The sequence below is a fragment of the Megalops cyprinoides genome, chromosome 4, assembly GCF_013368585.1.
Source record: "Megalops cyprinoides isolate fMegCyp1 chromosome 4, fMegCyp1.pri, whole genome shotgun sequence".
NCBI lineage: Eukaryota > Metazoa > Chordata > Actinopteri > Elopiformes > Megalopidae > Megalops > Megalops cyprinoides.
The window spans coordinates 29,989,130-30,009,432 of NC_050586.1; the positions used below are offsets into that span (position 1 = coordinate 29,989,130).

Here is a 20,303-nt window from a genome sequence, read left to right on the forward strand (position 1 = left end):
ACTAAACTAAGCTAAACTAAACACAGACTAAACGTGACTCACAAGTGTTCCCTGCTCAGAATATGGCCACACTGCGCTCTGTCATATAGTGCCAGTCTCCTGTGAAGTCTCATTCACACCCTCACTGCGAGTGTGCTACCCATTTGATTTCTGCCAGCTTATTAAAACATGTCAGGCTTTGATGAGGAAAGAAGAAATGTGGATTTGATTTTCACGTTTTACGGTACATACAGACCAAATGATACTAACCATTCACGAGCATGTGAGGCAGATAATTTGTACATAAAAGATTGATAAAGATGAAAGAAAACATTTTTATTTCAGTTCACTTTCATAAAACACAGCATGCACACAAGCCTACTTTAACTATGGCCAAAAACAAAGAAAAGAAAACTTACCTCATAGAGCTGAAAAAAAAAAACAGAATAAACAAAGCCACCTGACTGGAGGAAGTTCTTAATCACTGAATCCTCTTTTCAGATGGACTTCAGACGGCATCATTGCAAGTCACGCCTCCATGGCTGGCAGTTTAAAATAACATACATATGGATGCAAAGGACTGCATTTCAAATTAAATAAATAAATAAAAAACAAATATATTAAAGGGAATCCTCAGTTACATTTCACCCCATGTTCCCAGGCAATGGTGAGCTTGCAGTGGGCAACTCCCAGGGATTCTTGCTAGGGCGATCAGCGCAGACTCCCATATCGGCATGGTGTGAAAATAAATTTGGGGGGTGGAGAGCAGGCAGGGTTGCCCCTCTCCCTTCAGACCGATGGATGCCACAGCTGAAGCTGGCCTTGCATTACCAAATGCAGCAAGTATCCTTACATTCCTCTCTCTCTCTCTCTCTCTCTCTCTTGTTCGTTCTCTATGGTGATGAAGACTCAGTAAGTGCAGCTTGTTGAGCGCAGCAGAGCTGAAACTGTCAAGCGCCAGAGCCAGCCCTCTCGCTCTCTCTATCTCACTCAATCTCTCTCTCTCTCTCTCTCTCTCTTTAACACTCTTGTGTTCTCGCTCCCTCTCTCTCACTCTCAGTTTCTCTCTCTCTCACGCTCAGTTTCTCTCTTTCCCTCTCCCTCTCTTGCTCTCTCTCCACTCCTTCTTCTGAGCTCACCACTACTGTCAAAAAACCTCTCTCTGTCTCACAAAGGTACCCACACACAAACGCACACACTCACACACACACTCACATACACACACACAAACACCAGATGAAGAGACTCCCAAATTTGCATATCGCAAAACAGGAAATCACTACAACACAGACAAGCATATAATACTAAAACACTACTCTGTTAACAAATTCACCCCCCACCACCACTAGCCTCAACCGCCACCTGACACACACACACATTCACTCACAGGTCAGATCCATAAAGATAGCATTTAAAGTGGTCTCCCGTGAGCGCAACCGCCGAACATGACACGACAGCAGCGGACAACTGAAAGACGACGTATTAGTGTTTACGACAACCTGTCAAAGGCGTAACTGCACACGTCCGGGATCATTCCTATGTCTCCAATAAATCAGCGCTGCATTACTTTGCTCAGCTCCTTTCCCCTTTCCTGTTTCCGGCCGTCCCGTCAGAACACATTTGCTCGTCCCGTTTCATCGGGAGAAGCAGCGGGATGTTCGCCATGGGTTCGAGTGCCACTGTGCCCTCAGGGCCACTGGCGATTAAAGGGCCACTCCCAAACCCCTGTCACTGCACGGTCATCACACCAGTCCATAGCAGCTTCTGAAAATAGAACAGAGCTCCACTTGATGGGACTCCACCATTGGCTGAACTAACCACCGAAGCACAGTGTACAGTACAGTACAGTACAGTAAAGAACAGACAGTGAATCTTACAGTAAAGGAGAGACCTAGTCTGATACTGTAATACCAAGGCATAGATAGTTAGATGGCCACTGATTGAGTTACAGAGGCCTAAAAGCTGACTCATAAAATCATAATGAGTTCCATTAGACTCTCACACTGCACGGACCCTATTAAATGCTATTTTTATATGATCTATCTATTCTGCTATTTTTCTGTCCATTTTTTACTTATATTATTTTTAATATGAGGCTTTTCACATACAAGTCTGTACCCTGGATACCCATTTATTTACAGACATTAGCTACTATAAAGTAAGGATACCAGTAGGGTGCATGTGATGTAGACAGTATTACACATGGACTTTGAAGCATGCTCTAAATACACACTCCAGATTCATCACAACTTGTCCTTGATGAGGACACAGATTGCAGCACAACTTTGCTGTGTTTGTTTGCCTGGCCACACACACAAAGGACATGATTCAATCTTTTGATCGCTTCAAACAAACAGGTTCCACAGTCATCAATTGCAGAGGTCAAAGGTCAACAGGCCACTTCTCCGGGTGTACAGGGATATTTTCAGTTTCCTTTGTAGCTGTTTGCAGTGCTTTCAAACAATATCTGTTGTTTACAAAGAAAAAAACACTGTCGAAAATGCATTGCTAGACTGCTCGTATCAAGCACCGTACAGCTGTTGTAAAATGAGGAAAGATATTCTCTCTCTGCAACATTTCAACATGAAAAAGAGGATTAATCTTCACAATAGCACCCTTCATTAGACAAATAAATGAGTAGAAATGCAGAGGGTAAAGGTTTAAACAGAGTGTGATCCTGGAGACACCCTCTTACTCATACAAGATTGTCCAAGCTGATTCGCTGATCTCCCTTCCTGTTCCTTTCATCACTCAGACTCTTTCAAAGTCAACACACTTCACATCTCCCCATAATCCCTCTCAGCATGGAACACTTTCTCTCTTTCTCTCGCTCTCTCTCTCTCTCTCTCTCTCTCCCCACCTCTACCTGTTCTTTCTCTCTCCTCCTTCTCTCAGCTCTCAGTCACATTTTTAAAGCCACCAATGCCTTTTCCATGAGAAAAAAAGGGGGAAAGTGTCTGATTGGATGAAGCAAGCATTTGCTTGTTTCCCTGGAATTCATTTTCAGATATCATACTTGTGTTCTTTTCATGAAAACTTATTTTTAAGTTCTAAATCAGAACTGATAAAATTGGGTATGTAGGTATATGGTATGGTAAAAATTGTCAAATGTATGGCTGATCCTGTAGGTAGGGCCAGCCAACAAACACAAATAATATCCATCATTATGCCATGAGCTCAACTGTTGGTAACAAAAAACAGTGAATGAACAAGGAGAGGGGGGGAGAGAAAGCAAGAGAGAGAGAGAGAGAGAGAGAGAGAGAGAGAGAAAGGGGTTGCTGGAGGCAAAAAGACACAGAGACCAATGTGAAAAAAGAACAGAAAGAAAAATAAAAAGAACTCTATAAAAAGAAAAACAAAACAACTAGGAGAATCTCCAGGGACAATATATTCTCTGATCCTGGAAAAAAAAACATTACGTGACCCTCTTTGGATCTTTGGCTTTGACATACATAAGTAACCCATCCCAAGGGACACTGCAGAAAGTAAACACCGCTGGCATGCATTTGGCTATGTGTGGTTTGCACCTCAGGTCTCAGATTTCCTCAGCATCTACACTGTATTCTCTACACTGAGAAAGTATGTTTGAGTCAGAAGTAAAAGCTCAGATTGAGTGTTTCAGAATCATTTCCTTTAAATCTGTCCATTTAAACTACTGTCAGCATTAAACCCAGACATGATATTACATGCAAGCTTAAACGAGACGGTAAATGTGCTTTGTATTACCTCGTTGTCTTAACATAGACATAACAATTCAGACAGCCAAAGACGACAGAGAGTGCCTGAGGCAGTTTGTCACAGGAGACTCACATTATTATTCATACGTTTAAATATTTGTGTTGTTAAAGTCTCACATGTGGGGCAAGGTACTGTGTGTAGGCGTGTTTACCTGGAGAGGAGAGGAATAAAATAGTAAAGAAGTGCCATGTCTCCAACTGAAAATGCAACAGAAACATTGCCCTATGGACCTAAATGGAAACTATGTCCTTGAAGCATTTCATGTGGTTTTGACTGCAAATTTACTTTCAGACTAACTCCTTAAACGGTCCCAGCTTCCATTGTTATAATTCATTACTAATTCATTATTATTAATTTGAAGTAATTTGCATCATTCAACTCCACACTCTTCACAAAAACAGTTGCATTCAATACAATTAAAGTAGCTAGGCTGAAGTTTACCAAAAGAAACAGTTGAGGTCAGTCTTTCAAGTGGTAGCTATCATTTTGTACCATTACAGATACAGTTGTAGCATGTAAGTGACAGATTTTTTTTTCCCAAATGCTGCACCATTCTTGATCAGCACAATATAGGAGAATAATAGCATTTTCAGGATTATAAAATATTAATTTGATAAATATTTCAAGAGTCTTTCCAATTCACATTCACTAAAAGTGAGCACATGATTAAAAAAGCACCCTGGAAGTCAATTAGCTAATATGTCAGTTGCTTCAATAGGGCATTTATCCTTCAAGGTTTTCTTTGTGGCACCGAGCACCAAGGAGCATCAAGGGAAGATTGGAACGTGGCCTCAAGGTAAAGGAAAGTGTCCATTCAGCTTCTGGCACTTGAAGTGAAAGGAGGCCTACTCATCTCCAACCAGAATGCCAACGCATTGCACAAGAAGACAGATTTAATCTCCCACGGAGTTTCTCCCACAGAGAATCCTCCGTGATTCAGGGAAATGCGCTGCCGAGTTAGCCGAAGACATACAGTAATGCTTGCTGGTTTAGGGCCATGTGCAAGTCGAGGGAGAGGGAGAGCAGATCATTCTCAGATTCACACATACCGTATCTGCTACTCCTGTGTACGCCTATGCTGTATGTGTGTGACAGATGGAGAATTAGAGCACAGGAGAGTATCTTCATGGTGTGAGGGCTGGATTTTAGTGCTGCTGGAGCCCTCCATTTCTTGTCTTTCATTACCATCATGATTCAGAGATCATCAGCAGTGATCTAAAGAGTCTCCACCCACTTAACGACCCCACCCAAAATACATTACAGAGGACAAGGAAAAAAAATAAATAAAACTGAATGAAATTAAATTTCAGCAACAGAACAGAGGAATCAAACCCTCTCTGTCCCAGTCACACTCTTGCCGTGTCTGAGCACAAGAAAAACAAATCTTATGAAAGCTAAAGCAGAAAAAATGACTGACTATATAGACTGATGTAGTGAATGTGTAACTGCACACACATATGTATATACATGTATATAATAGTTATGAAATGGGATGTTAAAGGAGGTGTTGTGATAGATGTTTGAAACTGTGTTGACAACAGTGGAATCCATCCATAATACCGCTTGTACATTCACTATTTGAACAGACCCTAGATCAGCCAAATTAGCAATCTAGCAAGAGGAGAGACACAGCAGTCAGAAGCTGGTCCCTTTCTCCATCATTACCCTTTGAGTGTTTTTTTTTTTTTTGTGTCATGGAGGGGTGCTCACGGAAGCTGGATGGGAGGACGGAGGCAGGCTGCATCCCGCTGGATGGTGTTTACTTATGAATCAGCACACTTCAGCAGTCTCTCCTCTGCACTGCTAACAAGGCGTGCTAATACTTCTGACTGCTCACGCCTTGAGGGATAGTGTAAGTGTGGGGTGTGGGGGTGTGTGAGTAAGTGTGGGGTGTGTGTGTGTGTGTATGTGTGTGTGTGAGAGAGGGGGTTGGGGGTGCTGGTAGAGCATGCTGCGTTCTGCTTAGTTTACCCTGACCCCTCGTGTGAATAAAAATCGTTTCACATTAACAAAATGGTTTCACATGAGGCTCACCACATGAATTGTTAATCGTCAGTAAACAAGGAGAGCACTGTAGAGAAGTGGCCAGGGCAAGGGCCAAACCTGGCAGCTTTTGCTTTTTTAATGAACCTCATTTACCCCATTAAAAACCCAGCTGTACAAACAAGTCACAGAACTAAGAACAAAAGGTAGCATTGGATAACAGTGCCTAACAAGAAAATAAATGCTGAATGAACACTGCACTCCAGTGTCATAGATGTATGGGAAGTATAGCACAGGATGTATGGGAGACAGGTAACCTCCTTAAGACCAAGTCTTAGCTTGGTCTTTCATGTTTTCTTTTATTTCTGTTTCTGGTCCCTGTTCCTCTATTCATTGCTACAGCAGCATTACTCATATTGTGTTATCGGTACTCTGCATCTAGTGAAACATAAGTGAAGATCTTGGCTCTGCCTTGTTCAAGGATTTGGCAGACTGGGTCAAATATATGGTCTGCATCAGTGAGCTTCAGTATTCACTGAAAAGAACAGTTTGGTTACAATTCAAGACCTCTGTGGAATTTGTGATTAAAGATCCACTTATAAGATCACTAATAAACACAAGTCACTTGAGGCAACATCAAATATTAATATTGAATTCACAGGTATTCTTATTCCTTCTCCAGCCTGTTCAATTTGTCCTTGTATAAGGTAAACCAGTCCCACTTCAATTTCTCTCCAAGAGTCACTCATTACGCTTATCTTTTCCCTTAAACAATACCAAAACCAGACATAAGAGGTCACTTTTAAGCAATAACTCTTCTTTTTTTTCTTGACTCTGCTTAAAGCACCATTTTCACTCACAACAAGGACTCTAATTGGGCAATAGGTCGAGATACTCATGGTTGCCACAACAACCAATGATTACAAAGGCATAAAAAACTGCCTTACTTGTCTTCTTTCTTTTCTCTCCTTCATCGGCATTAAACAGCAGCATGCTATTTGTGTGTCCGTTGGCAGGCATGCTTTTAACAAAACAATGAATACAAGCATTGTCAAAGCTTTTACACAGAAAATCCCATGAGGAATTGAGGAAGCTTCATCCATTTTAAAATGAACAGAAGCACTGGCACTGAATCTGACTGTACTATCTGCAAGTGATGCTTGCAGATACATTGAGATCTCATAACTTACGCCATTATTACAACCAGCTAAATACGCTGAATAACTTTCACAGGATAGCAATCAAAGGCAATGCATACATGACTAGGAGAACAAAAATAATGATACAATACACAAGGAAATGTGCTGTTTTGAATCTGAACACATGCTTGATCAGCTGTATAACAGATATTTCAAGGTAAAAATATCACATACTGGGGACTGTACTACTGTTGCTGGACTTAAGTCAAATCTATTTGCAGTAAATCACCTATGGCAATGCCACCTTAATCACGAGCCTTTGCAAGATTGTGTTTCCATAGTAATAGAAGTCTGTTGCTATGGTATGTAATTTGTTGAAGGGACGAACTGACCATTCTATATTTTTAGAAAAAAGCTTCCAGTTAAGACAGTGATTAAGATTAGATTGGCAGCATTCTGAACCAGTATGGAAGTGGTTATAAAGACATACCCAGAAAAAAATCTATAGAGAAGAATGTGACAATAAATGACTGAAGCACTGTATAAATGTTTGACTCCCCAGAGAACACCAAGCTGATATGATCATTGCTGCAGCTGCAAAAACTCCCATCTGATGGAATTATATTCGGCATTTATAATTTCACACTGTTCACTTGGGTGAATTGGAACAAATAGAAATAAAGGATGAGAGTCACCTGGCTCAGAGTTACCCTAGTTATGTCACAAACCAGGATTCGATCTCATGACACACAGGTCTAGCTTCTAGTGATGTAACTAGCACATCACATGAAAATCTCTCATTCTTTTACTCTTTAAAGGCATGCTGCAGTCCACTCTACTATGTCCTGTGGACTCACAGACTTCTGTGCGGAGGCAATTCTGTATTACAATACTTGCTGTGGCATGCATTTACTTAGACACCATATATACATAGGCCTGCTATTTTAGTACATCTTACATATTGTATGCCTTTCTACAGTTGGATTTTAGCCAAAGACACCCATTAGAGGTACCTTGCCTGAGGTTACAAGAGTAGCATTTCTCCCAAAGATTCAAACTCGTGACCACTGTTTCACACAGCAACGTGCTCCACTGAAACCCTTGCCTGTGGACTTGCATTTCCATCTAAAAGGTCTGTTTCCCAAGCATGCAGGAAAATCCATATTACCCAAAAGAGCAGTTTCTGCTGGCAAACTTCATATTGAATACCTGGCCAAGAGTCTGCACAATTCACACATGTCTCTCAGTAATGTTAAATTACTCCTCAGTGCATTTTTTGTCCTTGTTCGAGGGGATCTTATATTCATGCGGACTAAATTTTCTCCCTCATTCCAGAATGAGGACCAGGAGGGATGTCATCATGTTGAACGCATTACAAGTGAACAAGCTAACAATAGACTGATGGATTTATGTTCTTCTGTTACGCATTCAGGAATCTGCGACTGTGCATCACGACAGTGTGCAAAACACTTGTTGTGAATTTGGGTGAACTTGGCTGAACCAAAAGCAGCTGACAAAATAATTTGCTTTGAGGCTGTCAGGTCTGTTGTGAAGCACACGCTGTAATTGTCGTGGCTTTTTGTTTCCCACACGGCAGTCAACCCTTAATTCTCAGAACAAAGAACCCCCTATTGAACCATCATTCCGCCCATTCTAAAATGTGCAGCTGCGTTCTGTTCACCAGCTGGGCATAACCCAAGCCCCAGGGGGTGAATGGGAAGGCCACGATTTGCTCACTTCTGCCCCCTGGTGACCATCACATTTGTTAATGTCTGCGCACCTCCGGCTTCCCGTTATGTTATCGACCAGCACTCCCCAACACACTGAAAGACATCATCACTTCCTGTGCAAGAGTACAGTCGCATATTGCGAATGTGTTGCTGATAAATCAGCTTCCCAGGCTTTCTTTGCCTGTGGTGTGCAGTTAACGTGAAACGCATGCAAATGTGGTCATGTTGAGGCCAGTTCTCCACTGCTCTCACAGCACCCTTCAGATCTGTGAAGATGTCAGGAGCATGGAGGGAGAAAGGTGAGGCCACACTTTGAAGAAAATTACAAAATCTCCAGCTGGGCCTGCGGCTGCCATCTCCTGAAGGCTACCGCATCTTCATATTCAGTCTTAACATCTAAAGAGATGTGTTTGCCTTTCCCCTTGCATAGTGAACTTAACAGATGTAATTCAGACAATTTAGGCTCAGGGTAGTATGTTCAACACAATACAAATACTGGCACAATAGCCATAATAAAATAAATTGATAATTCAGAGAAAAGTCCTGGACTTTCTTCATGTGATATCTCTTGATGAATTAATTACTCAGCTTTATGTAATCAGTCTCTCACATACAGTTAAGTGCAATGAAGCAGTGAGTCTAAATGGACCCCAAAATGGGTGGAACTATTATGCACTTAAATGACTCACTGATTTATACACAGTTTTTCAGTGGAGAGCAATGTGTTTTTGATTGGTTCTTATGAGTCATTGATTTTAAACATCCATGCTCCCCATCTATTTTTTTCAGTAACCCATGATTATATCAATGCAAACTCCCTTAGCTTTGACACAATTTACTACACTTGAACCATGGAGTCTTCACCCATTACTAAATATGTGCCATGCTTCAAAAATACAAGCTATGTAAACCCTAAATGTCATAAAAGCAATGATAAAATTAATGCAATACAAAACAGAAACTAAAGCTTCTGGTAAAATGGAGGCATTTCTTTTCTTGGAAGCACCAGCACTTACTTATGTGTTCTTTTTTTATCATCAAAACTTCACACTGATAAATTAAAAAACCAAGCCAGCAGGTGGTCACTAGTCCCACCAATATGATTAGCACCTGCCACCAGGATCAGCAGGACCCATCTTTGAATATGCAAATGATGGTTTACAGCCAGCTCAGGTTTACTGCTTTTCACTTCATTTTGTTTATTTCCTTGGTAGAGGCCCCTTTCCTGGACAACAAGCAATTGAGTATCTTTCTCAAGGGCTCATCAGCAGTGTCTCAGCTGGGACTCAAACTGGCAACCCCCAGGTTACAAGCTCAGTTCCCCAGCTAGCACTCCATCCTTTGACTACAACAGCACTTCATTTACTCCACAGATTGAGAGACGAGGACAAGGGAAACTCACACTGATGGCACAGATCTGTAATATCTGAATAAAATAGAATGTCCTCAATCCACAACCAATATGTGAAATCAGGTGCCCGATGAAAAGGAGAGGCATTAGCGATCCGCTGAACGTTGAGAGTCAATCTGACCGAGAAATGTGAAGGGCGGAATTAGGCTGCGCAGACGCGCACTCTCATTGACGTGGATGAGTATAGCCTGTAATCAGACAGTGACAGGCTGATTGAAAACCCATTCTGTTCTCTGCCCTGTCTCCGTTCCAGGGCTCATTCTCTGCCTCTCTGCCCGCTGCCAAGCTGAAGTGGCATTTCACAATACAATTATCCTGTAATCAATGGATCTGAAAAGCATTAACCCACATTGACTCCTGGTATATATACTTATATCTGTACATATACAAGTGTAACAATATATTAATGCTTATATTTATATATGTATAGAAAAATACATAAATATATGCAAATTTTATCAGGAAGTATATATACTAATCATCATATTATTTTTAATAATGCTGGACTGGTTCCCAGATATTGATTTGTGGGAGGTTGGGAGTGTGTTATGCCATTTTGAAATGTTCAGTTGCCCGTTATAAAATACTGATACTCAGTAATTAAACCCCAGTCTGACAATCTAAACTGAGTTCTCTCATCTAGTGGTCTGACATGTTTTGAAGGATGAGTCCACATTGGATGGCTAAAACCACAGTTACTGTAGTTACTGTAGTCTCCAGGACATGCAAGAATTTAGTCCTAATTTATGGAAGCCATATCAGATGTTTGTCTAGGTAAAAGATAATAGATTGAATTATCATATAACCAATATTCTAGGTAGCCATAAGGATCCAGAGGCATCTCAGGTGACAACCAGTACTGGCATCCGCAGACAGCAAATAAATCATGACCTTTTTTAGGGCAAAATAAAACACAGTATAAATTTATGCAGTGTGAGTCATTGGTTTTCTCTGTAAAAAGACCTGCTGACTTTATTTGTTGCCACAACAATAAGAAAGCTGAGTTGAATCAAGTGCTGTCTAATGTATGCAACTAATTTTAAAATGCTATGGGCAGAGTGGTTTCTCTAGAGGGTCAATAAAAAATGATTTGTCAGTGTACCATTTGTTCTGCTTTCCAAGAATGCTGTTCCTGTTCTCTAAAAAGAGAAAAAAATCTAAACGCCTGTTTCACAGGGCTATTTTTTGTAGATACACAAATCTTTAAAGCACCAACTTAAAATAAGTAATACAATGCCATGCTCCCCAGTGATAAACCCAGTGTTCTGCCTTGTCTGACAGCTTTGTTCAAAAGAAAAAAACAGTAGTTCCCAGAATGCCCATAATGCATTGCTTTACTCCCATTACACACCATTATCCTCATTTGTTGGTGAAGATTTCTCTTTTTCCCCCCACCAAGAGACAATAAAAGCATATCTGCATTAGAATAGCATGATTCAAGACCAGGCAGCACCATTCTTTCACTGTGTGAAAGACATTCATCCCACACATACAAAAACAAGCAGGTCAAAATAAAACATACAGATAAGACAAATTGAAACACACCATTCATATATAAACCATTTTGTTGTCCACACAGATAATAAAAACATGTATGCTTACACATGAGAGCATATGTCCAATACAACTGGCAAGTACCAGACCAAGAATCCAAAGAATAATCAAATGACATTCTCATGGCACAAAAGACAAGTACAAGGTCTCTCTGCCACTAAGAGAGACAGGTAGTTCAGGTCCATCATCCATAAGATGCCATCAACTATTAATATATTTAGAGGGCATTCAGCAAACAAGACAGCTGGTGCACAGTGTTAGACGGAACTATTAGTACTATCATACTATCGTACTAGCATTTGAGAAAAGGGTTCAGGCAAGTAACATTGTCATACAAGTTAAAGAACAAAAACTCAAGAACCTAATGATAACTACTGATGAAACTGAGTCTTAATTACAGTCTAACTTTTCTCTCTGCTGTTGGTTTTATACATATCATTTGACAACAAAAATCACCAAGGTATCAAAATCTCCATTGCTACACACGAGGCATTAACAATCAACCTCCAACCTGCACTGCCACACTGTTAATAATAGGATCAAGTGACTCCAAACAGGCAAACCTCTTCTGCTCATAGAACAGGGCATGCTTTTCTGACTCCCAAGTCTAGAGTGACCTCATCTCTATAACATGAAGAAAGCAAGCACATAAAGTGAAACTCAACCAGCCCAAAAGCATTAGAGAGAGAGAGAGAGAGAGAGAGAGAGAGAGAGATGCGGAGAGAATGGGAGATTAACAAAGAGCACAGCATTCCCTACCTCCTGTAGCTGAACCCGCACTTTGTTAATGGCCTTGAGCCAGCGCAGTCTGGATGGTGAAAATGGAGGAGGTCCATCATCCAGATAACTGAGGGAAGGAGAAAGAGAGACAGGAGTGAAAATGTGTACAATGTCAGAACTCCACAAATATAATGTCAAAAAGTCATGTTGCAGTAGTACACCAAAAAACTATTATGTGACAATCTCACTGAAACTGTACAGCTTTGCAATTAGCATATTATGTATATCCTGCTGGAGATCTGGCAACACTGGGTGACATGCAATGATCAATATTCAATTCTATCTCAACAAAAATAAAAAACCAAAATCAAAAGTCTCAGATTTCTTCCTATGAATTCAGGAATCCAAAATCAAAGATTTCATTCTCTGACTTTAGGAGCCCAAACATCAAAGTTTCAGATTTCATTCTCTCTGTGTGGGAATCTGAAATCAAAGCTCTACATCTCCGTCCCTGACCAAACATACACACCTGGGATGTTTCTCTGGCTTCTTCTCCTGGGGTTCTGGGGTCTGGGCCGAGACAGCTTGGGTAGTATCACTCTGGCCCGGTCCAGACTCTTTCACCTCCTCCCTCTCCCATGTGGTAGCCTGCTCATTGGCAGGGTAGCTGCTGGAGCTGTGGTATGAGGGGTAGGAGTCTGGGTCTCTCCGCTCCTCCAGCTCAGAGCTCAGCTGGGAGCTGGCCTGACTGAGGTTACCAGAAGAGCCGAAGCGACTGCTGTCAACCGGGCTGCAGCAAAGAAAGAAAAGCATGTTACAACCTAGAGGGACGACTCATGGGGGGTAGCCAGAGTACTGGCTATGTCCCTGGTCTCTTTCAATTCTAGTCTCTTGCACTAAACCATGACTTTGAGATCTGAGGGTAAAGGAGATGATGCATTTTTATTTTAAACACTGGACCAACTCCTGGAGTGTAGTAACTGAAAATGCCTATGTCTATTTGAAAATGTCTATTTGCTTCCCATGAAACAATGCATTGGCGTTATGGGTCTAAACATTCATATGGAAAGGGGCTTAATAATTGGAAGTGTATTGCACAGCAATAAGTTTACAGCAAAGTTCACAGCCCATACAGTTTCTTACAAAGTAAAGAGGTTATGGATTTCATACAGTGCTCTCACAATATAACATATTTCTGAAGACATAAAGATATTGATATTCTGCAGTATGCATAATACCAATAATGTCTACATAATGATGAAATTGAAAAAATGGAGCTTCGATTTTAACTGTGGTAAGATGTTCCATGTCATAGGAGGCTGCATTATAAAAAGGGAGCTCCATGTCAATGGCCATGCTACTTTAATACTAAGATAATTTACATCAATAGGGTCAAGGCCAATTTACTTTGCTGCTCCTTTTTAATGCTGCATATAGCACACACATGTATTGCTTCATATCCATGCTTTACATAAATCTGTCTGTGTTAAATTCATGTATGCATATTGGCTTTGCAGCATAAGATATAATTCAGAGACCAAGGCTGTGAGTTCCCATTTCAAATGCTGATAAATAAATTGTGTCAGTCCCCTTCAGCACTGCACTTCCATCCCTGTTGATGGAACCAAGAGTGGTGGTAACACAAGAACAAAGTAACCTTTCATGTTCTGACCTTTTCAGTGAGAGCTAGTAGGTACTTCTGAGGTTATTTTTTATTTGATGATTGTTTCAGTCTGAATTATTCACCTAAGCAACAATGAATGTCTTTTAGATTAAACACTGCGAATTCTGCAAATTGTTGTTAATCCTCATTATACAAGACTAGGGTCAATGAGGCATAAGTGCAGTCAACCAATGAATGTTATTCTAAAGGAACTCAACTCTTTTTCAAATAAAAAAGAGGGGATTCTTTTCTCTTATGAGCCCTTTTGCATTTCTTACAAACAAGCTGTGAATAAACAGCTAGCTGAAATAAGTTCCACACTTCAAAGGTTACGTATCTAAAATTCGAATACAACATGCTACATTAGCAAAAGGTACAAAGTAAGTACTATAAAGCAGAGACAAAAGAATAGGTTAAAACACAGAAAAAAATTTAAAGGGATAGAAGGTGAAGGTTTTCTAGTTCGAGAGAGGAGGGTGGTTTCTAGCTTTTTACTCCCAAAATATTTGTTGCATTATAAATGACTTTGGAACTGCCATTTATTATGCTGCTACTGGCCTTTTCTCAAGGTCCTTCTTCAATTGCTTGTCCTGTGGCAGTCCTGCATTGGAATCTGCAGAGGGAAGGGGTTTGGAGAGGGTATCCTTGTCCTTACCATCTTTGGATAGTGACTCATCTACCTCTGGTGGGGAGACCTGTATGTCGGGTTTGACTGCGCTGTCTGATAGAGATGCTTCATCAACAGGTTTTGTTGATTCTTGATTGGGTGCCTCCGTGTTCTCCCGGCTCTTATCTAAGCTTGGAACTTTTTCTAAGGATGCCTCACTAGGCTCATCAATGCTACTGCTATCTGCACCTTCGGTTTCATCTGACTCTACTGTGGCCTGGTCAGGTTCAGCATCACTGAGGGTTTCCTCAGGCTCAGCATCAGCGGGTTTGACATCTTTAGCTATGGACTGGGGGACAGTTGCAGGGGGTGCTTGTGGCTTGGGCGGCTCTTGGGTTTGCCAAGGGAAGCCCAGCTTCATCCCAAGTACCGACGCAGCCGATGGCTCCTCCTGGGAAGTGCCTGGTTTCTCTTCTTGGAAGAGGCCAGCCGAGAAGCTCTTGAAACCTGAGAGAAGACCTCCACCTTCTGTCTGTGGTGCTTTCTGAGTGGTGGGTGAGGAGGAGAAGAAGGACCCAAATGGTTTCCCGCCATCTGTGGCTCCAGACATAAAACCAAACGTGGTGGCAGATAAGCCAGGAATGTCAAACATGGACTTTTCAGGAGGAGGTTCGACAGTTGACGGATGTTTGCCTGCTAGGGGAACCTCATTAACACTTTCTGATGGTGGCCCAGCTTTGTCAATAACTTTGAACTCTGATTCGTCTGAACTTACATAAGGCTCCTTGTGTACTACCTCTCCCTGGAGCGAGACATCTTTTTTCTCCATAGCTGCAGATGGGCACTCTTCAGTTGTAGCAACAGTAAGAGATTTATCAGTTTCCACTGTAGAACAAAGGCCATTTGCATCAATGGTTTTTTCAGCATCCTCTGCAGGTATGACTTCAGGTGAAGTCTCAGGCAAGCCATCAGTCTTAGGAACCAAGTCCTGTGTAGCTTCCAAAACTATTGCAGTTGCCTCTGGCACAGGTTTCTGTTCAGATTCAGATGCTAATTCTACATCAGTAATCACAGAGGGCTCAGATGTGACATCTTTTCTTTCTGACACCTCATCAGTGGTTGTTCTGCTGCTGCCTACTTCTGTAGCTGATTCCCCAGTTACCGGTTTCAGTTGATCTTCAATCTCAGGTTTGCATATGATTGTGTCTCTCACTGGTTTAGCCTGATCTTGGGCAGCAACTGTGGGTACAGTCGAATCATTGGGAACCCTTTTTCCATCTTGAACACCAGGCTGAGGTTTAATTATTTGAGGTGGCTTAGTATCTACTGGTTTAGGTGGTTCAGGTCCTTTAAACATGCCAAAGAGGTCACTTTTCAAGGACTCTGTTGGGAGACTACTGGGAAGATTGAAGAAAGAGCTTTTCTGCTGTGTTTGAGGGGCAGGACTAGGAGACGACTTGAAGAATGATGATTGCGGGGCTGAGAAAAAGCTTGTGGTTGAGGGTTTGGAGGGAGTACTTGGTCCAGAGAACATCTTGGACATGAAGCCAGAGAATGCCTCTGCTGATGAGTCCAGGGCAGACTTTTCTGGCTCAGGGGGCTTCTGTGGTCCTCCAATCCTCTGGCCTGTGGACTGACCTGGGGCTACTGCCATTCCTGGTCTAGGCTGTGGCTGTGGCTGAGTCTGAACAGGAGGACCTTGCTTGTCTAAAATTGGAGGTTTCTCTGGTGCTAAAGGTTGCTCTTTAGCTAGAGGTTCCTCTATTGCTGGAGGTTCTTCAATTTCAAGTGGCTGATCTGTTTCAGGAGGAGTTTCTGTTTCCTGACACATTTCAGTTTCAGTAGATTGTTCATCAAGGTGCACTGTTTCACAAGGTTTCTCAGATTCAGAAGGTTTCTCAGTTTCAGAAAGATTCACAGTTTCAGAAAGTTGCTCAATTTCAGGAAGATTCCCATTTTCGAGATGTTTCTCAGTTTCGGGACATTTCTTAGTTTCAGGAAGTTTCTCAGTCTCAGGTAGTTCCTCAGTTTCATAAGGTTTCTCAATTTGGGGACATTTCTCAGTTTCAAGAAGTTTCTCAGTCTCAGGTATTTCCTCAGTTTCATAAGGTTTCTCGGTTTCAGAAGGTTTCTCACTTTCAGAAGTTTCAATTTCAGGCAGTCGTTCTTTATGACATTCCTCTACTTTACACAGCTGCTCTGCTTTTTGAAGTTGCTCTGTTTCAAGATGTGCTGTGTCTGGTGGTTGCATTCTTTCAGGGGATTGTTCTTTTTCAAGCTGTTGCACTGTTTCAGGAGGTTTCTCTTTTTCCAGACATTGTCCTGTGCTGTGGGGTGGCTCTGTTACTATAGAATGCTCCGTGTCTGGAAGTTGCTCAGTTTTCAGCTGTTCCTGTTCGGATGTAATAGATGTATTAGGGGATACTTTGTCAGTGGTTTCACCATATGTGCTATCAGATGAAACAGTCTTTGTGATGTCTTTCACAATAATATGCTCAGTTTCTATAGTTAACTCCTGTTTACTCCGGGGCTCAATGGCAATAGATGGAGCAGTTAGAGTCCCCTCAAGGGGACTTTGCTGGGTCTGTGCCTCAACGCTTTCAGGTTCCCCCAATGGTAGGACACTTTCCTTTACTTGTTCAGTCTCTCTAGGCTGTACCATTGTGGTAGGCACAGCCGTTTCTAGGTTTGACTGCCCTGGGCTCTCTTTTCTATTGGTTTCATCCTGTGGTGGAGATGCATCTGGCTTTTCATCCATAGAAGAGATGTTTAGTAGGCTAACACCACCAGCTTTGGGCTTCTGCTCAGGGGTACCACCGAGTGAAAACATGGAAGGAACCTTGAAAAGTCCTTCTGCCTCTGGGGGTTTGGGTGCTGTCTGTGCTGCACCTGGTTGTGTGGGATGAGGACCTGTCTGAGGACTGGGCCCACCAAACATAGAAAACAATCCTTTACCAGGAAGCTCTTTGGGTGTGGATGCTCCCAGAAGTACACCTCCAGTAGTTGCACTGTTTTGGCTAGGTGCTGGTTGGTGACTAGGGCCAACAAACATAGAAAATAAGCCTGTTCCAGCAGCTTCCTTAGGTGCTGATGACCCTGGAAGTATACCACCAAGAATTGATGATCCACTTGATGGGGTGGGATGTTGAGGACCAGGGCCACCAAACATAGAAAACAATCCCTTGCCTGGAGGATCTTTGGAGCTAGCAGTTCCTGGAGGAGGGCCCCCGATAGTTTGTCCTTTTTGACCAGCAGGTGGTTGGGGAGATGGTCCACTGAACACAGAAAACAACCCTCTGCCCAGTGGGTCTTTGGGTGCATTTGTGCCTGTAGGCATGCCTCCAGGGGTAGGACTTCTTTGGCTAGGGGTTGCCTGAGGGGTTGGTCCACTGAACATAGAAAATAAGCCTGTACTGGGGGTTTCTTTTGGTGCAGATGGTCCAGGAAGAATACCCCCAAGAATTGATGATCCAGTCTGGGAAGGGCCTGGCTGAGGACTAGGGCCACCGAACATTGAGAATAAACCTTTTGCTGGGGGCTCTTTTGGTGCTTCTGGAGGAATGACCCCTGATGTTGTTCCCTCTTTGGTAGGGAGAGGCTGAGGACTAGGCACAGAAACTGGTATTTCTCCTTTACCTGGAGATACCACAGTGGTCATAGTTGCATCAGAGGGGGTCACCTGAGAGATTGATCCTCTTTGAGGTGTGACAGTCTGGGGACTCAGCTCATCAGAAATAGACGTCTGTACAGCTGGAAGTACTGGTTTCAACTCAGTTGCTTCAGGAAGCATGACTCCAGTGGTTACTTTCTCCAGTGGTGCATCAGCATGGACACTTAACTCACCTGATAATGTCTTTTCATTTTCAACTGTTGTTTTTTCCTGAACTTCAAGCCCACTTGATAAAGTTACTTTATCCTCTGTTGTATGTCGCTCAGACAGTGTAATCTGGGGAATGTGTCTTTCCTTTAGACTATAGTCACTGGACAACACCATTCCACTTCTGTCTGTAGGTGCCTTTATGGATATGGCTCCATCAGAGACTGTGACTTCAGAAGTCAACCCTTCCTGGTGTGGGACAAAATGAGAACTATGTTCAACAGATGAAGTTAATTCATTTTTAACTGGGGATACATCTTTGAGGGCAGTACCTTCAGAAGATACCCCTCCCAGTGGAAGGACAGACTTAACATTTACTGAATTGGATAGCTGGGCCTCATTAGGCTTAGTTGCAGCAATGGGGGTTGTTTCTGGTGTTATTGATGTCAGGGCAGACTGGGAACTAGATCCACTTAACATAGACAAAAAACCTTTTCTTGATGTCTCTTTAGCTCCAGATGATCCAGAGAGAATGCCACCAAGAATTGATCCACTCTGGGCAGGGGTCTGCTCAGAACTAGGCCCAGTGAACATAGACAGAAAAGCTTTGCTCTTTGAGTCACTGGCTGGAGAGGTTTCAAGGGTTGGCCCTTCCAGGGTTGGGGACAGTTGAGGGCTTGTCCCACTGAGTACGGACAATAAACTTTTTCCTGGTGTTTCAGTACTTGGAGATGCTGCAGGAGAGGGCCCTGCCTGAGTTGTAGCAGGCTGCAGGTTTGGACCACTGAACATTGATAATAAACCTTTGCTAGGAGGGTCATTACTAGGTGAGGCTCCAGTAGTTGTTCCAGTCTCAGCTGGAGAAAGTTGGGCACTTGTCCCACTGAGCATGGAAAGGAAACTTTTGCCGGGTGTGTCACTACTTGGAGATGCTGCAGGAGTTGACCCCAGCTGGGTTGCTCCAGGCTGGAGGTTAGGGCCACTTAATCTTGAAAATAAACCTCTCCCTGGGGAATCTTTGACAGCAGAAGTTCCAGGAAGACTTATGTCAGTGGTTGATCCACCCTCAGTTGGAACAGGCTGGGAGCTTGGCCCACTGAACATGGAAAGCAAACCTTTTCCTTGAGTGTCTGTGTTTGGAGACACTGCAGATGATGACCCTCCCTGAGTAGCAGCTGGCTGTGGGCCATGTCCAGAAATCATTGAGAACAGACCTTTTTCTGGTGAGACTTTAGATGTAGATTCACAGGGTACATTGAGTTCAGAGGCAGGCCCCACCTGTGCTGGGGCAGGCTGAGGTGTTTGTCCAGTGAACCTTGAAAATAAACCTTTGCCTAGTAGTTCATTGGTAGGAGATGCTCCGGGGCTTGATCCTGCCTCAGATGGAGGAAGCTTGGAGCTGGTTCCACCAAATATGGACAGCAAACCTTTGCCTGGTGCTTCATTAATCAGAGATCCTGCAGGAGTTGACTCTGACTGACTGGGAGAGGGTTGGAGGCTTGGGCCACTTAACATAGATAGCAAACCCTTGCCTGATGTGTCAGTGCTTGGAGACACAGCAGGAGATGATCCAGAGTGGGCTGTTGTAGGTGGGGGGAAAGACTCACAGAACTTCAACAACAAACTTCTATCTGATACCTCATTACTGGGTGATCCTACGGGAGCTGATCCTGCATCAGCTGGAGAAAGCTTAGAGCTAGGTCCACTGAATGTTGACATTAAACCTTTGTCTGGTATGTCCTTAACTGAAGTTACACTACATAAGTTAGGATCAGGGCCTGCATGCATAAGAACTGGCTGGGGACCAGAGCCTGGTAGATTATTTGTCAGAGTTGCTCCAAGCAGATTTGTAGGTTGAGTTTCTTGGGCTGGAGCACCAGGCCTACTGAGTGTTGATGAGGTCTGAGGCTCTATGACCCCAACTGAAGTGCTAGACAAAGCACCACCCTGCTTAACAGAGGG

The 20,303-nt window shown here is 42.7% G+C and overlaps 1 protein-coding gene across 1 annotated transcript in view; it reads right to left on the bottom strand.

Moving 5' to 3' along the window:
• Window positions 1–12,986, bottom strand: part of LOC118776236 (protein unc-13 homolog B-like) — a 75,124-nt gene extending 62,138 nt beyond the window's left edge. The window contains exons 1-2 of the mRNA XM_036526396.1: window positions 12,784–12,986; window positions 12,294–12,381 (exon numbers count right to left, since the gene is read on the bottom strand). The gene's annotated coding sequence lies outside the window, so the exon portion shown is untranslated. The remainder of the gene's footprint in view (window positions 1–12,293; window positions 12,382–12,783) is intronic.
• Window positions 12,987–20,303: the final 7,317 nt, after the last annotated feature.